The sequence below is a fragment of the Eublepharis macularius genome, chromosome 9 (genome assembly GCF_028583425.1).
Source record: "Eublepharis macularius isolate TG4126 chromosome 9, MPM_Emac_v1.0, whole genome shotgun sequence".
In the NCBI taxonomy this organism is placed as follows: domain Eukaryota; kingdom Metazoa; phylum Chordata; class Lepidosauria; order Squamata; family Eublepharidae; genus Eublepharis; species Eublepharis macularius.
This window is the reverse complement of record NC_072798.1, coordinates 68323807-68345156: the sequence shown is the minus strand read 5'-3', so window position 1 is coordinate 68345156 and position 21350 is coordinate 68323807.

Sequence of the window (21350 nt, the reverse complement as noted above, 5' to 3'; positions counted from 1 at the left end):
CAGCTGAAGAGGGCTCTGAGGCCTGAGCAAACCCAGGCCACTGTAACTCACCAGGTCAGGTTCCATCTGTGGATGACTGTGCAGAAATGGCTATATGCAATTTTTTTTCTGTTAAGCATTTCTGTTTATAGTACGGAGAATGGTGAACTCCATATTCATTGGAAAAAATGGTCAAAAGCAGATAGCCGAAGATGATGGATGAGGTATACCAGATGTGTTACAAACATAGAAGAATGCAACATTTACCTTATTTTGGTGTAAAATGGATTTGAAGGTGATGCTCCCAGTTCACAGACAAGCAGACACCACTTCTAGATATGCCACTTTCCTTCCTGGCCTTCCTTTAAAAATTAAAAGAAATAAAACATTTCCTTTAACAAGAACTTCCAGACACTATCAAGACTGTCCGTTGAAGAGAGAAAAAAGTTGACTTGACTATTGCTTCTATCAATCTTAGACATTTCCAATCCCGAATTAAAATATACAGTGCTCCAGTCAGATTGAGTGAGAATAATTCCAGGAAATTCAACCATAAAGAACATGAAAATGAACAAATGATGCTCACAAAATTGAGACCTTTGACAGAGTTTGCCTAAGGGTCAAATGAAGACTCTGGTGACCTGACATAAAAACTAGAATGTTGCTTTGAAAATCCTCAGACAAGCCATTTTGGTTTTGTTAATGAGAAAAGCCGGTATATTGCTAAATATTGTTAACTAAGAGGGTGACAGATTAACAAACACCTTTATGGGTTCTTAATCACATACTAATTTATTGTTGTTTGGAGGCTTTTAACTTGGATTTTCATAAATGTTCAGGCAAGCCATGTTCCGTTCATACAAACTTGCAGGAATCTTATTTTAGACTTCTGGGTAAGATTTATTTCTAATGATAATTGTAACTTTTGTCCAATACCTTTGTTTAGTGACTACATGAAATGTGTTTCTGACAGAGATGGAAGTCCTTTGTAGAGGCTGTGAGATCCAGTCAAGGGACAAAACGACCTAAATTTTCAATCAAACAGTTGGAACTTCAAATTCTAACTCCTCAAAAGCCAGATTAATACTTGCTATGAATACCTCCCAAATGAGTCACAGTCTGTGATTTGATTACTAACTGCTTGCCAGGCCATTCTGAATAACCAGCACAGACTTATAAAAACTATCTTAAAAAAACACTCTGTGCATGGAAAAGTGAAATGAAAATAAATTGTTCAGAAATAAACAGAAGCCAGTCCTGCATGGTTATTAGACATGGGCATGAACCAGAAAAAAACCAAACCATGGGATTCATGGGGTTTCCACAAACCATGAACCACGAACTGGCACGGAACTGGCCCAGTTACAAACCAGTTCGTGGTTCGTGGTTCATGGGGAAAGGTGCGTTTAATCATTTAAAGGGACCTTTCCTGCCACTTGCAAGGGGCAGGACACTTTAAACTGTCAGCTGGCAGGCAGGGGAATCCCCCCCCCCCGCTGCCTGCCAGCTGATAGTTTAAAGGGACCTGCCACTTGCAAGGCAGGGCCCTTTAAATGGCCCAAACCTGAGCCCCCAGCCCCAGCCCCTCACCCCCTCCCAAACCCCAGCCCCCCACTTACCTTCTCTCTGATGCTGGGGTGGTGGAGGCCTCCTTCGCTGCCCTGCAGGCCCGAGCAGCAGAGGAGAAGGCCAAAAATGCCCTTTCCGCCCCTTAAATGGCAGCCGCAGCTGCCATTTGAGGGGCTGGAGGGCCCTTTTCCCCCTCCTCTACTGTTGCGCAGGTCTGCAGGGCAGCAGAGGAGGCCTCCACCACCCCAGCATCAGATGGAAGGTAAGTGGAGGGCTGGGGCTGGGGCTGGGGCTGGGGCTGGGGCTTGGGAGGGGAGTGATGGGCTGGGGCTGGGGCTTGGGGCTGGGGGTTGGGCCATTTAAAGAGCCCTCCTGCTTACAAGTGGCAGGTCCCTTTAAACTATCAGCTGGCAGTTGGCGAGGGGGGATCCCCCCTTCCACCTGCCAGCTGATAGTTTAAAGGGACCTGCTGCTTGCAAGTGGCAGGAAAAGTTTAAATGGCCATTTCACCCAGAGAAATGGTCATTTAAACTGGCCCTTTAAAATGAACCAAATGAACCAGTAGACCAGTTCGTGGAAGTTCGTGGAAACAATCTTCCATGAACCCTTGTTCACGAACCCCGAACCAGGCTGGTTGGTGGGGTTTTGGTTCATATTTAGGTTCGTGCCCATCTCTAATGGTTATCCAAGTGCAACAGTTCAGGTAAGCAAATTGGGAGGAAAAGAAAACAACTGAACTGAAGTCTTTACGGGGAAAGTGTTAGAATCCTTTATCAAGCCATTCAAGAACATGCCATGCAGATGACAACTGAAGAAAACACTTGGATCAGACTTCTAAAAAATCCAAAGCTTGCAAAGAAAGAAGATAACTTAATAGATCTTTTCTGTTTCATCTGTATGAATAGGTGATTAGGAATCTATTTTGTTATGTATTGGACATTAATACAGGACATTTCTATGATGACAAATGCAGAAATAAAGGGGAAGAAAAGAATAGAATTCTTTATGTAGAAGTCTTGGAACAATTGGAGGATGATCAACGGCAATATCATCACAGTCGATGCACACTATCTTTACTGGGACAGCAAGTTTCCAAGCAGTTTTATTTCTCATTTCTGGTGCATTATCTTCTTGTCTCCCATGCTGTGTCACAGCATGTTATCTTGTTTTGCAACAAGACGCCACAGGAAGCTGTGAGGGAAAAATCTCTGAAGAAAAATGTAGGCAGACTTTCTTGTTTCAGAAGCAGTCCGATCCATACTATGCAGGGAACATTTTGCAAACTCTCACAGCAAATACGGTATTTGCATAATATCAATGAATTTCTGAATACAGATTTGATGTTTGCTTAACCCTATGTAATTGAACAAAACAGTCCGTGATTAGCAACATAGCAGTGAAGAAGTATTGGAATTCTGAGAGAAAAATGAGACCTTTGATTCCAGCAGCTTGAATGTAATTCTAGACATGATAAAAACAACAGAATAAGCAATGAGGTGAGGAACTGCCAGGAATCTGGAAGTCACACTTCGGGCAAAGGGTGATAGTGGTGGTAACAACAACAACAACAACAACAACAACAACAACAACAACAACAACAACAACAACAACAACAACAACAACAACAACAACAACAACAACGTAATTTGCATTAATACACAGCTTTTAGGACATCACATACACTGTACCTGCACATTGCCCCTACAATGAAAACAGAAGACAATCATGTTTGGGAACAAACTAGTTTATTGAATGGCTGATCTGCATCATTATAATTTTGTGCTAGATCCAACCAGCTTTTCTACTGCTCAGAGGGTCTCCTTTTGACCAAAGCCTACGTGGGGAATAGGGTTGCCAGGTTCCCTTACCGTCCCAGTGGGAAAGGGAACCCAGCACTTACCTTCCCAATGCTGTTGGGATGCTCCTCATGCACATGCAAAGCACACACATGGCACCGTACTGGCATGATGATGTCACTTCAGGGAAGTGATGTCATTGCACAAGGTTGGGGAATGCGCACGCTTCGCAGCAGGCCTATTTGAGTGCAATTATGTCACTGCATTAGCCCTGGGAGTGCACCCAGGAGGCCTATTCCCTGTCTCCCCCCCCCCCACTGGCTAAGTAATCAGTGGCGAGGGTGAAAGGTGGGAGCAGGGGATCCCCCACCTCCACCAGGGAAATGGGATTCCTAGTGGGGGAATCATGTGATCTGCATGGATGAAAGACGTGTGAGATAAGGGCTGCAGTAAGGAAGGGAATTAGAGGAGATTTAATTAATATTCCTGCTGAATCTAGCCCTGTACCTGCAACTTTTGAAGAGCAGGTTGTAACTAAGGCAGCGAGTGACTACTCGCATCTTGGCCAACTCCATCCACTCTCTGTTAGTCCAGCATTCTCATAAGCTTTGTTTATCATGCACATTAAGTGTGCCAAGCCTCATTTGTGTCCTCTAAGGAGCTGCTCAGCACCAAGACCATTCCTGTCCCCAATCCAACCCGCCATACAATAAATGATGGGCTTTTTCGGGAACAAACATTCACTCTTGATGACTCGGGATATTTGCCAAGTTGCCATAGCTGTGTTGAAAACCCCTTCCCTATTCTCACTATTCATAATTATGGCCTAAGAAGTACAACAGCCACGTCTATTTTTGCCAGCTTCCCAAATGCCACACAAATGCCCGGCAATAGACAGACAGAAAGACAATTCCACACCCGCCCCCCGCAGGTCAGTTGCAGGAAATGCAAACATTTCTGCTCAGCTAATCCCATTTGGCCTCAACAGGAGGTTGAGTGGGTCCAGAAGCATATGGTAAATGCCTATGTGTGGAAGGAAGAGCTGCTTTTTAAGTAGAGATGCCATAAATTATGAGGTTCTGCCAAGTAAATCTTGCATCTAATGTGTTCAACAGCCAAGTTTACCATATTCAAATACAACTATCATATTGGAATAGATTACCTAGTTTGTTCAATTTGCACTGATCCATTCAAATGACTGCCAAACAAGTTTGCATCTTCTCATCTCAAACTCTGCATGTTAAAAAATGTTGTCAGTCCAAACCGATTGACCACCATTAACAATTAAGTGAACACTGAATAGCAGGATTTGTTTAAATGTGATTTATTTTATCTGTGTTTATGGCTACATCTACACAGTGAACCACCATTTCTTTAGCATTCTCCCCTGCTTTGTTGCTGCGAGGCTTTTAAAAAACCTCAGCAATTATTATTTTGCCCTAACATTATAGCAGTTTAATAATACAACTCCCAGCTTTATTTATAAAAAGTCTCTAGCCCTTTTTGTTATAAAGATATAAGTGGAAAGATGTAGGCTGAACATTACCACATATGACTGCTCAAATGTATAACTCCACAAATTATACAGGGTTGTTATAAGGATAAAATGGAGGAGAGGAGAATCATGTATGCTTCCTTGAGTTCTCTGAAGGAGTCAGAATAAATCTTGTAACATCATATACTAGCTCTATATTTTCCCATAGCCTGTGGAAAATCTTTGTTCTATCTATCTTGGCCTTAAAGTCAACAAATACAGTCACCCTGATCCATCAAAAATATCTGAATGCAGAAGCAACTTCCCACATACACAGATGATGTAGATGTACATTTGCATCATATTGCTTCTTTGGGATGTCATAAAAAACAGAAGTTGCACTGGATGCCATCAGCACACTGATGACAGTTTAGCTGAAAACTCCTGATGACCTCACCCAGAAGTTTTCCTTTAGGTATTAAATAGAAGACAAAATGGAACTTCGTAGGATCCCAGGAACAAAAAATTATAAGAATCAAAACGGAGGAAAAGTTATCTTCCTGTTATGGATGGTTCCAATATAGACAGATTAGAGACCTTTACAACTCAGATTGTTCAAAAGGAGGAATCAAATGGAAAAACTCAGAGTTGGAAGAGACTATACTACAAGAAAGTAAAAAGAAGATATCTAAAATTTATAAAATACTTTTGAAGTGGTATACAGAGGATGAGACGGTCAAAGTACAGATGGTGAAGTGGGCAATTAACTGTCACAAAGAAATAACAACGGAGTCATGGGAATATTTATGGAAAACTACATTGAAGATTTCAACGTGTACCAGTATTAAAGAGAATGTCTATACGATGATTTATAGATGGTATTTAACGCCTAAGAAAATTGCGCTTGGAAATGCAAACATGTCAGATAAATGCTGGAAATGTAAAAAAGCATGAAGGATCACTGTATCATATGTGGTGGACGTGTGAAGTAGCTAGACAGTACTGGGGAGATATTTTAGAAGTAATAAATGAGATTTTGCAGACCCAAATAAAGAAGAACCCAGAGCTATTGCTACTGAATTTAAGTATGGAAGGTGTTCCTATGCAATACAGAACATTACTATTTTACATGACGATGGCAGCAAGACTTTTATATGCGCAGAAATGGAAAGTGCAAGAAATACCAACTATTGAAGACTGGATGTATAAATTGCTGTACATGGCAGAAATGGATAGAATGACAAGAAAGCTGAGAGATCAGAACTTAGCAGAATTTTTTACTGAATGGGGAAGATTGAAAACATATTTAGAAAAGAAGTGGGACGTGAAAGGGGAATTATGGCAATTTGAAAATTTTAGAATGTTTTTTTTTAATTGGAAGAGACAGAATCTTTACCATATGAAGTGAAGTATTAGCTAATTGTTAGCCTAAATTTTAATAAAGTAGATATTTTATTTAATTGTTAGCTTAAATTTAAATATATTTGAAGTTAACAGATAGTAATAGATAATAGATTTTAAGTTAATAATAATAGATTTGAAGCTAACAGATAGGGCTTAGTTTAACAAAGCAGAATGTAAACATGATATAATGAGTTACAGAAAAAGGGGATAGATTAGGAATAGATTACGATATAGGGTTGGAAAGCTGTTGGAAGTCCTGAAAAAGGGGGGGAGGGAAAGGGTGGGGGAAAATGATATTGAGATGTTATTTGAAAGTTGTATGTATTAATATTCTCACCTAATAATTTTTTTTTTAAAAGAACTTCATAGGATCCCACATGTCAAGGGCCCAGGGGAAGTACATCAAATTGCTAACACAAACTTCTGGACCTGCTGTCCAAAACCCACTGGAAACACAAGAACAATGTAAGCCATTTTGGGTTCCAATTGAAGTATAAGTTTAAAAAATCAACAAAAGAGACTAACAGTGTAATCCATTCCTAAGTTGACATGAGCACGAACAGCATTACGAACGCAAAAAAGCCATGAACAGCCCAATCGGTGGTTTACGAACAAGCTGTTTGTGAGACCACATTCTAGACGAAAAAGTGGTTGTCGCAAGCCTCGTTCATTGTGTTTGTCCACTGTTCCTGAAGCCAGACAGTCAGGCGCCTTCAATTAATTCCCTTGCCAACAGAGGCAGGGACTGCCTGAAATCTGTCTTCACTTCTTCTGTCGCCCTAGAAACCCCAATCTAAGCCCAACTTAGCTTGATGGGAGGTCTTCCTTCCAAGTGTGGAACTCCAAATTGGTTACAATTGGTTACATGGGAGCAGACCCCAGGGGGGAGGGAGGGGGAGGGGACATGGGAATTCCAATCTAATACCTGCAAACCCTGTTAGGCAGTTCTGACTGCCAACCACAGACTTCCTGTGTTGCTCTGTTGCACTGTGCTCCCAGGCTGGCTTTCAGTTTCAGCAGGCAGTGGAATGGGACAGAGATGTTGCTAGCCTTTTGGGAGAGAGACAGGGAGAGTGCATTGAAGCTGGGATTTTTTCTGTGTGTGGTGGGACAGGGATCTATTCCCTCTGGTTCCAGGGCTGCTGCCAGGCCCTGGGGCCAAGCTCAGTGGGCACCTTGGCTGACTCTCACTGATTATTCTTATTATCAGTGCCTGATCTGGTCAGGTTTCTGGGAGTGCTGGACTAGGGCTCTCCCCCCTCCCTCTGGTTCCAGGGCTGCTTCCAGGCCCTGGGGCCAAGCTCAGTGGGCGCCTTGGGTGAGTGCTCACAGTGTTCTCTCCTTTTCTTTCCTCCTTAATTCTTGTTTGCTGGCACAATGAGGCTTCAGGAGGGGGCCAAAGGTGGTTGTGGGGGGAAGTGCAAAGATTGTCGCGGTTGCCCCGCAGGAAGCAGTGTTGGGCAGGGCTCTGGGGCAGCAGAGACTCCCGTTCCCCAAAATTCACCTGTGGGAATTGTGGAGGAGGTCGAAGAGCTCTTGCCACCAGGGGAAGAGGAACTCTTTAAACTGTTTGAGGAGGAGGAGGGAGAAGGATCCATGGAGGAATGGTTGGGGTTCGATGAAACATCCATCCTGTCTCCATCCCAAACTCCTGGTGCTGTCCCTGCCTGCAGTCCACCCCTGACTCCGTCTCCCATTGCCAGCTCCGCAGTGCAGCCAATAACCCTTCATCCTCCTTCCCCTGGAACAGTTAGTGGGCCACGGTTCAAACTCTCTGTATGGAGGCACTTTCGGGCCCTTCCGAATGACCCGTGTGGTGTGGTGCCATGTCTGTGATGGCCTGCTGCGCAGGGGCAGTGAACTGAAGCACCTGTCATCAATGGTTTTGACTAGGCACCTGAAGATGTGCCACCCGAGCCTGTGGTCTCCGTCCTCAGTCAGCAAAACATCTGGCAGGGGGAAGACAGAGGGCTACCAGCTCCTCTGAGCCGGGATCAGTGCGAGGGTCACCAGAATCCACCCCAAGCAAGAAGCCTTGCCCCGAGGGTTCTGCTGGTGGGAGCAGAACTGTCAGGCAGGCCGCCCTTGGGGAGGTTGTTCCATCAGGATCAGGGATAGTACCATTGAAAAGGGTGAGGTCAAGGGCTCAGGAGGCGGGCATTCATGTCGTGGCAGAGATGATTGCCCTGCAAGGATTCCCACTAACCATTGTGGAGGGCGTGGGCTTTCAAAGGCTGCTTCAGCACTTTGCCCCATGGTTCTTCATGCCATTATGATGCACCATTGGGCGTCGAGTCCTGCCTGCCCTCTACCAGTCTGTGCAAGACATGGTGCTCAGGGAGCTGTCAGCCACCAAAGGCTGTACAGTACACTTCACGGCCAACCTCTGGAGTGGCTGCCATCATGGCTACCTTGCCATTACTGCCCGCTGGTGGCAACCAGAGGACCTCCGCCGCCCCAGGCCAAGAACTGGCAACTGGAAAAAGGTGCCATGCTTGACACCGGGCTACAGGATGGTTCTTCTCCAGGTCCGGGGGATGGACGATGTCCATACTTGGAAGAACATCGCCACCACTGTAAAGGTGGCACTGATGGAGTGGATGGCTGGGGGGGGGGAGGGTTTGTCCGTGGCTTCATGGTGATAGGCGCGGGAAGCAACATGTTGGCAGCCCTGAAAGAGGCATCCCTCCCAGGCCTGGTGTGCATGGCACACAAGCTGTACCTGGTGATGAGGGACGTGATCGGGATGGGGAGCAATCCAAGGGACAGCTGGGACAAGGGAATGTTGTGGATATGCAATCTGCTGGAGAGCTGCCACCGCACTGCTTCCAATGTCTCCCGCAGCATCAACTGTTCCCACAAGCTGTTCCAGAGGCAGGGGGAGGGGGGACCCTGAGCACCAACTCTTTCAGGACCTGCCCACCCGCTGGAACTCTACCCACGATATGATACATCATCTGGTTGAGCAGAAGGGCCCATTGCAGGACATCCTGTCATCTATGGACGTTCTGAAGAGAGGAGAGGAGCTGAGCCTCAGCTCCATGGAATGGAGAGTCCTTGCCCAGATGTCCCGGATGCTGAAACCCTTTAAGGAGGCCACTGAGCTCTTGTGCGTGTACTAGGCCAGCATGGGTCAGGTAACCCCCCTGATCCACAGGCTTGACCAGTTCCTGGCCAAGGAGCTCGAGCACAAGAAAGAGCTGCTCCCCAGGGTCCAGGACTTTGTCCGCCACTGCCTCCCCTAGCCCGCCATGCAGGCATGCATGGCTGAGCGCTTGCATCCTCTGTGCCACGAGGTGCCATACCAAATGGCCTCACTCTGTGACCCCCGGATCAAGGGCAGCATCGCCATGCGGGCGGGTCAGATGCAGCACTGGAAAAAGGAGCTCCACACAGCAGTGCTCCATTTCCAGAAAGAGAAGGCAGGACAGAGGGAACTGGGCAGGGGTGAGGGGCAGGTGGTGGAGAAGGAGGAGGAGGGGGGAGGGGGGAAGAGAGCCACACCAGGAGAGACCCACCCAAACAGCCCCACTTGATCTTTGGGCCTCATCGGTGGGCTGTGTGGTTGGCCGCAGCACAGTGGGGGCGTCTCTCACAGTGGAGGACTCAGCAGGGGCTATGGTACGAGAGTACCTTGCGGAGCCCACCGACCCCCCCCCCATTCCAATCCATTGGAGTATTGGGCAAGTAAATCTGCCATATGGCCAAACCTGTCTATCATGGCAACCAACATCCTGTCCTGCCCTCCCACCAGTGTGTAGAGCGAATGGGTGTTCTCCCACCTGGGAGACCTCTCCGTCCCCGCTGTGCACGTCTGTGCCCAGACTTGGTGGACATGTTGACTTTCATCAAAGTCAACCTCAACCTACCTGTGTATCCCTCCGTGGACCTGGACCTACTTGGGCTCTGAGCCACCCCAAATCTACTGTGGTTCTAGGCCAAGCTCCTCTGCAGCAGGCTGTAGCCCCCCTAAGTTCTCAGGTCTGCCTCCACGGCTGGAAATCTTTGTCCTCCTCTCCCAGACAAGTTCCCATTCCCTCTTTCAACCTCTCCCTCTCTGGATGGCACCAATATGACCCTTCCCCACAACTTGTCCTGCCCATCATGTCCTCTCCCTGACAAGTTCCCAGTCCCTCTTTTAACCTCCCCCCCTCTGGATGGAACCACTACGACCCTTCCCAATGACCTCTCCTGTCCTGCCCATCCCATTCTTTCCGCGAAGGTGGGAAAGTGGGCAATGTCAGCTGCAGCCGTCTTTGGGCACGAGGGACTACCACAGCACTGCCGCCACCTTTGGGCCCTTCTGGTCCCGCTCTGCAATGCGGCCGGTAACAACCCTTTGTCCTCCTCTCCCTGACAAGATCCTGGACGTTCCCTCTTTCAACCTCTCCCTCTCTGGATGGAACTAATACAACCCTTCCCAATGACCTCTCCTGTCCTGCCCATCCCATCCTTTCCGTGAAAGCAGGAAGGTGGGTGTTGTCAGCTGCCCCTGCTTTTGGCCATGAGGAACAGTTCAGCTGTTGTTGCGCAAGTGGTTGTACAGTACCGCACCCTGCCCCCTATCCATGGTGTCTTCTGTCCATGCTGAACAGGGGGGAATGGGTCCCACACCGCAACTCGTGTTCTTTCCATGAAGGTAGGAAGGTAGGACATGTCATCTGCCCCCAATGCCCCATGATTCAGTGGGTTTCTTGGCTCATGGCTTGCCAATGAAGGGGTCTTCCCGGTCCTGCTCTGTGATGTGGCAGGTAACCCTCTCCCTGACAAATTCCCTGATGGTCCCTCTTTCAACCTCTCCCTCTCTGGAACTGCTCAGATGCCTCCCAACCTCTTCTGTCCTGCCCATCTCATCCTTTCTGCGAAGGCAGGAAGGTGGGTAATGTCATCTGCCACTGCTGATGTGTGACTCAGTGGGTTTCTCAGCTTATGGCTCACCAGTGAAGGAGTCTTCCCAGTCCTGCTCCTCGATGAGGCTGGTATCCCTTTGTCCCCCTTTCCCTGACAAGGTCCCGGTCCCTCTTTCAACCTCTCCCTCTCCAGATGGTGTCCAAACGACCCTTCCCCACGACTTGTCCTGCCCATCGCATACTCTCCCTGACAAGTTTCCAGACGGTCCCTCTTTCAACCTCGGCCTCTGTGGATGGAACCAATATGACCCTTCCCAATGACCTGTCCTGTCCTGCCTATCCTGTCCTTTCTGCGAAGGCAGGAAGGTGGGTCATGTCAGCTGCTGCTGCTTTTGGGCACGAGGGACAGCTCAAAAGCTGTTGCTGATATGGTTTTGCCACATGGTGCCCCCCATTCCATGGCACCTGCTGTCTCCTCTGAGCAGGGGGGAATGGGTCCCTCCCACCCTTTCCGTGAAGGCAGGAAGGTGGGTGCTGTCTGCTGCTGCTGCTTATGGGCATGAAGGGCAGCCCAAAAGCTGTTTCACATATAGTTGCACAGCATGGTGCACCCTATCCATGGGCACCTGCTGTCCCCTCTGAGCAGGGGGAAATGGGTCCCGGCTGCAACACTCGTTCTTCACATGAAGGCAGGAAGGTGGGTGATGCTGGTGGCAGCCTGCCTGTACTGCCTGCACAGGTAAGCTGTCTCTGAGTGATGTAGATTTTGTGGAACTGCCGTCTTCTGTAGGGTGCGCTGAATAGATTGTCATGTCTGTGATGGCAGGACAATGGGTGATACCGGGGGCAGCCCACAGCTCCCCATGTGGGCACCTACTTGTCTGCCCACAATCCCCTTTCCTAGGAGAAATGATGCTTCCCCCATGATGGGGGGGAGGCATCCTTGACCACCTCGATGGCCAGCATGTGAGCCTCCACTTCTACATGTTAGGGGCTAGCCCCACCTTCCACCCTTAGTTCTTTCCTTCCAACTTTCTAATGACAGGATAATGCAGATATTTATGCAATCCACATGTCTTCCCAATATGCCTGTACACGGTATCTGTCTCTCCTGTCAATCCAATACAGGTATTCAATGTATCCATGCATCCCTCTATCCTATATACCTATCCCACACAGCAATGCACCTGTCTATTGAGAAACCTATCTATCCCATGTACCTAAATGTCCAATGCTCCATGTCTAGCCGGTGTGTTTGGGCGGCAACAGCCTTTGCACCACGCAAAGTACGGACAACAGCATTGGCTCCAGTGCCATGATGTCCCCATCTGGTGGACGTATGTTAGTGTCTCTGACCCACCAGAATGTGTGTTTGTGTGTGCAAGGCCTCCGCATATGCCATCATGTCTTGCTGGAGGGTTTTCTTTGCAGACTGTTGCTGCTGGGTCATTTGGTTATGTGGTAGCCGCTGACATGACCCACCTTCTGGCCTTGGCGGAAAGTAGCCTCTTGGATGACTTGCGAACAAGCCCATGGGGGTGCTGCTGGCGAGAAGCCACACACCCCCACCCCCTAGAGGGGAGGTGGCCCACCACCACCTCCCCCAGCCTGCCAGGCCTGGCAGCCTCAGACATCACCCACCATAATTCTTTGGCAGAAAGTAGACTCTGGGAGGCTTGGCAGGGTAGCACATGGGGGGTGCCACCGGTGAGCAGCCAAACCCCCACCCTATAGAGGGGAGGCAGCCAGCCACTGCCTCCCCTAGCCTGCCAGTCCCAGCGACCACCGACCTGACCCACGTTCTTGCCTTGGTAGAAATTAGCCTCTTGGATGACTTGCGGATGAGCACATGGGGGGGTGCCACTGGTGAGCAGCCACCCCCACCCCCTAGAGGGGAATTGGCCCACCACCACCTCCCCCAGCCCACCAGGCCTGGTGGCTGCCGACCCACCTTCCGGCCTTGGTGGAAAGTAGCCTCCAGTAGGCCTGGCAAGCGGGCAGATGGGAGGTGCCACTGGCAAGTAGACACACACCCTGCCCCCTAGAGGGGAGGTGGCCCACCACTGCCTCTCCCAGCCCCCTAGAGGGGAGGTGGCCCACCACCACCTCCCCCAGCCTGCCAGGCCTGGCAGCCACAGACATCCTGGCAGGCAGGCACATGAGGGGTGCCACCGGTGAGCAGCCAAACCCCTGCCCTATAGAGGGGAGGCAGCCCGCCACTGCCTCCCCTAGCCCGCCAGTCCCGGCAGCCACCGACCTGACCCACGTTCTTGCCTTGGTAGAAAATAGCCTCTTAGATGACTTGCGGATGAGCACATGGGCGGTGCCACTGGTGAGCAGCCACCCCCCACCCCCTAGAGGGGAATTGGCCCACCACCACCTCCCCCAGCCCACCAGGCCCGGTGGCTGCTGACCTAACTCACCTTCCAGCCTTGGTGGAAAGTAGCCTCCGTTAGGCCTGGTGGGTGGGCAGATGGGAGGTGCCACCAGCAAGTGGACACACACCCTGCCCCCTAGAGGGGAGGTGGCCCACCACTGCCTCCCCCAGCCCGCCAGTTCCAGCGGCCGCCAAGCTGACCCACCTTCCGGCCTTGGCGGAAAGTAGCCTCTGGGTGGCCTGGCAGGCAGGCACATGGGGGGTGCTGCCAGCAAGTGGCTACCCCCCCCAGAGGGGAGTTGGCCCACCTATGAGTACACCGCTTATACACAGGGCCAAAGTCAACTGGTGGCTCCAATTGTATCAAGTGGGAGTTTCCTGGGTGCGTCAGATTTGGGAACGTATAACTCCAAGATCCGTATTGCAATATTTAGCAAACTTGGGTGATGGCTGGAGGAGAGCCTGCTGAACACTTCCTGTGAATATGGGCTCTCTAAGTCCAACGAGGGCCGTTTTGGCCTCCATGAACAACAAACATGTTCATTAATGGGACATGTTCATTACTGTTCATCTGTTTGTGTTCATTGATGGCAACGAACAACAAACAGCGTGTTTGCCCCCCCCCCCCGTTCATGCCCATGTCTAATCCTAAGTATACTTTTCAAGGAGTAGACCTACTTAGAATGGCACTGTACTGTTGTTTCTGCACTAAAACCAGATTGAAAGCCAGATTTGGTAGAGATCACGATCATCCATTTCATTTCAAGAAAATCTGGAGCTGGGATTTTATATAGATATATCTATCTTTGCTCTTTATTTTCAATATTATTGTTCCTCCAAGGCTGTTCTACAGCAATAAATAATGTTACAAGCCTTACAGATTTCACTTTCATTGGATGTTTTGGGGTTTTTTGTTGTTTTGATAGCTACATTTTTCAGATTAATTTGTTATTATTAGTGAGTAATTTCATCATGAGCTGCCTGGAAAGGGAAAGCAAAGACAAAAAAAAGTCTGTGTGGAAGCTGCCACTGATTGACATTGGCTGCAAGCAAGCTCAGAGGTATTTGAGTCCTAAACCGTCGGAGGAGATTTGCTTTGGGCAAAAAAGCAGAAGGATCATCATCATATTTAGGATCTCCAGGGGTCTGAGATGTATGGGGGGTGATGGAATAAATTAATGTCATTTATGATTATACATTGGACAAAAAACGGCTGCTGATGTAGCAAGAAAAATGAAAAACAGTAATTTCTTTCTTTTAAAAAGATCTTTCAGCAATAAAAGCCTCATAAATGTTACAAGGTCCAGGAATAATTGTCTAGGCCAGACTATGTTGCCCCTAATGTTAAAATTATGAGTATATTAGAACCTACTATATTTTAGCATATAAATTGAATAAAGGTAGTAAGACTGGTAGGTACCACGATACCATGGCTATAGATAGGGTTTAGGCTGTCTTTTTTCCTGTAGTTTGTTAAACTTCTGCTTCTGTCTGGATGTGTGGTTGGTAAAAACTTGTTCCATCTTCCTGTAGGTGAGATTATCGACCTTGTCCCAATCCTGACTTCTCATTTTATGGCTGGTGTTGATATGCAAGCAAAATAGCTCCTTGTCTGTGGCAGCAAGTTCTCTGCGGGTAGTGTGGATTCTCTCACGTAAGAGGGCCTGTTCTAGACGGTCATAAATGCGGTTCGCCTGTGTGGTTTTGAAGATTCTTTTAGTTGTGAGAAAAGATGGAATAGTTCTTGTGTCCCTGCAGCGTAGAAGAAAGGTTAAAGAACAGAGTAGATGTGCTTTCTTGTTCCGAAGTGTTTCCAATCTCCGGGTCTGTTGGAATGTTTCCTCCCCGTAGAGGTGTTCGATGTATTGTCGAAGGCTTTCACGGCCGGAGAACGATGGTTGTTGTGGGTTTTCCGGGCTGTATTGCCGTGGTCTTGGCATTGTAGTTCCTGACGTTTCGCCAGCAGCTGTGGCTGGCATCTTCAGAGGTGTAGCACCAAAAGACAGAGATCTCTCAGTGTCACAGTGTGGAAAAGAGAAGAGATGTAGGTCATTTGTATCTACTCAGGAGGGGTGGGGTTGAGCTGAGTCATCCTGTAAGAGTTTCCCAGGGTGTGGAATGCTAATAGATACCTGGATACCTGGGTCATCCGCAAAGCAAACTTTCAGTTAGGTCACAAGGTCTACAGGAAACCAACTCACACTGATCGGTACCTACACAAAAACTCCAATCACCATCCCCGACAGAAAAGAGGCATAATGAAAACATTAGTGGATCGTGCAAGACGGATATGTGAGCCGCGCTTTCTCAATGAGGAAATGAATCATCTAAACCATGCACTTCAGGCAAATGGCTACTCCAGAAATGAAATCCGAAGAGCAATCAAACCCAGGATGAATCAAACAACCAAAGAAAAACAGTCTCCCACAGGAAAAGTGTTTTTGCCATATATCAAAGGAATTACTGATCAGATGGGAAAGCTTATGAAAAAGCATAACCTTCAAGCAGTATTCAGACCCACCCGAAAAACACAACAGATGCTACGATCAGCAAAAGACAGTAGAGACCCCCTAACCTCTGCAGGAGTATACCGTATACCCTGAAGCTGTGGACAAGTTTACATCGGGACCACAAAGCGTAGCATCCAGACAAGAATAAAAGAACATGAAAGACACTGCAGACTTGGACAACCTGAAAAATCAGCAGTGGCTGAACATAGCCTAACTCAAACAGGGCACAGTATCTTATTCCAGGACACCAAAATACTGGACAACACTTCCAACTACTTTGTCAGACTGCACAGGGAAGCCATTGAAATTCACAAGCATAAGCAAAACTTCAACAGGAAAGAAGAAACCTTAAGAATGAACCAAGCATGGTTGCCAGTTCTGAAAAACACCAGGCTAACAAAACATTCTATCCCTGACAATAGCCCTGCAGAGAAGATTAGCACATCAAGTACCAATCCATATGCAAAAGAACCTCCTCAGGATACAGTGAAGCCTCCCGCCATTAGCATTCCACACCCTGGGAAACTCTTACAGGATGACTCAGCTCAACCCCACCCCTCCTGAGTAGATACAAATGACCTACATCTCTTCTCTTTTCCACACTGTGACACTGAGAGATCTCTGTCTTTTGGTGCTACACCTCTGAAGATGCCAGCCACAGCTGCTGGCGAAACGTCAGGAACTACAATGCCAAGACCACGGCAATACAGCCCGGAAAACCCACAACAACCATAAAACAGGATTGTTTTTAATGCTGCCGCCACCCCACTACCCCTTTGCCAGCCAGTTTCCTGTCGTAGTGTCCACCTGCCAACCCTTGCCTTCTTCATGGTCTCTTGGTGTGTGTATGTGTATAGTGTAGCTGAGGAAAAACTTGATGGATATATATCAATGGACTTAGAATGGTATAACTGTTGTTGTTACCCTCCTCAGCTCCTCCCCACATAACATGCCATAGTATGCTAAGGGGTGAGTTGGGGAAAACCTTAAGTTTGAACCCTAATAAGGGATGGTGTTTGATAGATAGCACATGTCCTCCGACGAAGGAATTATTTAGTGGTTCCAGCCAGGACACCGCCTTTATTTTAACAAACCACCAGATATTAGCTAGGGAAGTTTTCATCAGCTACCATAAAACAGAATCAACTAGCAAGGGAGCTCCAAGGAAAAAATTTACGGTAGGCTAATTCCATATACTTCTTGACATTAAAGACCAAACTAGATGAGACAACATCCCTAAGTGCCTGTGGGAGTGCTGTCATTTTGTAGAGTGAGTTCTCAACAGTGAATTCCTTTTACAGTACTGCAAGGACCCAATTCTAGTTGGCGCTACTACTGCATGGGGGAGGGGGCTCATGCAGTTTTTCTGACCTAAAATGGTGCCAGAGTGGCATGTCAACAAATAAAATTCCAGCATTGTTTTCAATTGGAAAAACCGCATGGGGGGAGTCGGCAGCCCCTCCACCCGTGACACCACTGTAGTCTGAACAAGAATTGAGTATAACCAGTATTATAAACTGTGAGAACAATAGCAGATTTAGATGTTTACCGGCACCTAAATGGTGCCAATTTAAGCATCAGTTGGAGTTACTCAAGGAATCCATTACTACCCTACTAGATTTTCAACTAAACTTTTGAAAGTTCTGTTGCTGAAATAAGGCCGCCAAAGCTTACAGTGAGCCCTCAGTGGTGGATTCTGGTGGTTCACTACAAGGTAACAAAAGTGGTTATCCTCTGTGAGGAATAACATAAGTTTAAAGGCCAGGCCACCTAGAACATAGCATTATAGACTAGTTTCACTTCCCAAGTAAAGCATACACTAGCTGCAGCCATAACATAATCATAGGTTCAGGAAGGAATATAAACTCTCAAACCTCTTCTTATTCAGCAAATGTTATATAAAAATAGAGAGAGATTATTCTAAACTAGAATACCAGTGTAAGTGACTTTCTGAGCTCATCCTGCCATGCTATAGTCCCTGCGAACACATGAAGATGCCTTGTAGTAAGAAACCACTGAGCACTCTTACCGGCAGCAGCTCTCCAGGGTCTCAGGTGGAAGAAATTCACATCACCTCCTACCTGGTCCTTTGAACTGGAGCTGATGGGCTTGAACCTGGGACCTTCTGCATGCAAAGCAGATGTTCTGCCACTGAGCTGAGACAGTTGGTCACAAGGATAGTCATGTAAAAACACAGTGTCCCAAAGTATTTATAACATTTGATCATTCCGTTGATTTATAGATATGCAGAACAGTTATTCCTTGTGAATTAGATGTTGCATTGTGTGTCTCCAGTAAAACAGAGACAAATATTTCAAGCTTGCCATTAGACATGAGCTAATTAGATCTTGTGACTAATGTCTGATGGAAACGGTGCAAAAACTTTGCCAGCAAATGAATCTCTAATTCTATCTCCCATAAGCTCTCTTGACAGATTAATTTGGAAAGCAACACCAGCTAACAACTGTTTTGGTTTATGATCACACAACAAGAAGTGTGATTGTTGCCAAAAATTCTGTATTGTTTAAAGTCTATAATGGTGAAATTACACCATGTTGTACAAAATGTGGTGGCAAGGGAGATTTTGTGAGCCCAGAAGAAGAAGGAAAACCATCTGAATACTTAATAGTTCATGTCTTGGGAATGTATCCATTAACCCTAATTAAACTTTTGCTTGGTTCAAAAGTGTAGAAAGCTTTTCAGCAGATGGCTTTGTTAATCTACTCTGGCTCCACCATGATGCTCATTTTAATCCAGAGATATGTAATGCATATATCACCAACATATTTCCATAGTCTCCTGGAAAGTGGGTTAGCTGATCACAAATTCACACTATTTCCTACAAAAAAACCATATAAGCAAAATGACAGGCAACAGATGTACAGGGAAAAAAATAAAAGAAAATGAGAGCTGTGCAAATACTCGACATCCTGTTTAGCTTTCTTTTTTTAAAAAAAAATCAAAGCACAAATGATTCCCCTCATATACTTCATTGCCCAGCAGTGTTTGCTTCTTAATGTGAAAAATAGCTGCCTAGTCTTCTCAAACCTCACTCATGCACACCCCAAAATAGATTCCATGGCTTGCAAATGATTTTCTTTCTTAAAAAGATAATGTTCAAATCTCAAAACACTGAAGTAATCCTGAGGCTTAAAAGTGAGCATGAGCCAAAGAGAGTTTCAGTGAAATACCATTAAGGACCAAAGTGAATATTCTCCTACGAAGGAACAAGTATGTGTAGTGGTTTGAATTTCAGACTCTAAATCACTCTACTATGGAAACTTCTGGGAGACCATGGGCCAGTCATACACTTTCAATCCAACCTACCTCAAAAAGTTGTGAAGATAAAATGGTGAGAATAATGTAAGCCACTATGGGTCCCCATTTGAAGATGGGGTAAATAATTAAAGTAAATAAATAAAAGATGGTTGATAGACAGAGGCACCTTATTGAATGTTTCTATTTTATTACTGAAGGGGCAAATCACACTTTTCACTGCTACTGTATGTAACAGAACCCCCTTGAGCTCAAACAATTTAGCTCCCAGAGAGATAAAAGCAACTGAAAGATTCAGAAGAAAAACAACTGAAGGGCAAGAGATATGTGCTATGTCTCTCCTGTTCTCTCTCTAATGTAAATCTCTTCCCCCTATACATCCCATGAAGGCTTCATGACAAATTTACAGAGTCATGTGTAGTAGAGGTGGGCACGAATCAGAATACGAAGCCAAAAAAATGCACGAACTGGGCCGATTTGTGGTTTGTGAAAACGCGATTTGTGAGGCCGCATTTTCCATGAACTTCACAACTTTTTTTGCCTGGTTTGTGAGAGCTGTGAGCAGTTTGTGCAGCCAGACAGGCTGGCGCCACCATCCACATGGGGTGTGTGAAACTGACTGCCCCGTTCTCCTGCCACCAGTGACCGGCAGGAGAAGGGGGCTGTCACTTTCACACACCCCATGCTGGGGGGCAGGAGAAGGGGGCTGTCATTTTCACACACACTCCGTGCCAGCTTCAGCCAATGAGCTGAACCCAGCGTGGTGTGTGTGTGAAAATGACAGCCCCCTTCTCCTGCCCCTCATGGGCAGCAGGAGAACGGGGATGTCAATTTCACACACACACCACGCTGACTAAGCGGCGTGGGAAGGGGCATTCCTTGGGCTCTTTCACCACCGCTTGCAGTGCAAGTGGAGGCCAGAGTGCACTTCCACACTCTGCCTGGATCGCGGGGAGGGGGCAGGGATCTCCCTCCTCCCCACAATCCAGGGCAAGTTTATAGGGTGCTCTGGCCGCCTCTTGCAAGCGGTGGCCAGAGGGCCCTTATACTCCCCCTGGATCACGGGGAGGGGATCTCCCCCCCACGATCTAGGGAGAGTTTGAAAAGTGCTCTGGTTGCTGCTTTTAAGTGGTGGCCAGAGCACCCTTCCACACTCCGCCTGGATCACGGGGTGGGGAGGGGATCTCCTCCATTCCCCACAATCCAGGGGGAGTTTGAAAAGTGCTCTGATCACCACTTGCAAGCTCTAGCCACAGCACCCTTCTGCGCTCCGCCTGGATCTTGGGGGTGGGGAGGGTTCTCCCTCTGTGATCCAGTTCAAGTTTAAAGCCCACTGAGCAGCAGGAGAATAGGGGTGTCACTGTCACACGCACCCTGTGCTGGGTTCATCCCATCGGCTGAAGCAGGTGTGGTGTGTGTGTGAAATTGACAGCCCTGTTCTCCTGCCACGCGCAAGCGGCAGGAGAAGGGGGCTGTCTGTCAATTGGATGAAGCCTGGATGGGGTGTTTTGAAACTGACAGCCTTCCCCTGCCCCTTGCAAGTGACAGGAGAAGACTGCGACTTTCAAACGCCCTGTGCTGGCTTCACCCAATCGGGTGAAGTTGGCACGGGGTGTTTGAAACAGACAGCCCCCTTCTCCTGCCACTTGCGGGCGGCAGGAGACTGGGGCTATCATTTTCACACACCCCACACCGACTTCAGCACCCAGCACCGGGTGTTTGAAATGCCACGAACCAGGGACCACAAACCAAGTCATGAAATAGGAAAAGTTTGTGGAAGTTCATGGTTCTTGGTTTGCGGAACTTGACGTACCACGAATCACGTGATTTGTTTTGGGGTGGGGGGTTCGTGCCCATGTCGTGTAGTTAAACAACTACAGTTCAACCAACAGAAAGTGGATGACAAATTCAAGCATGCCCTAATTCTCTGTCTTCAAGCATATTTTATAATATGCTAAAATAAAATCTGAATTAGTATATAGTATTTTAGTATATTAGTATAGTATGTTATTATTAGTTGCTTCAGGTTAAAAAAATTAGTAATGGGACATTATTCACTGGGGCTAAACATTTCCCTAGTATTAGCATGTCATAAACAGATATGGTCTAGGCACC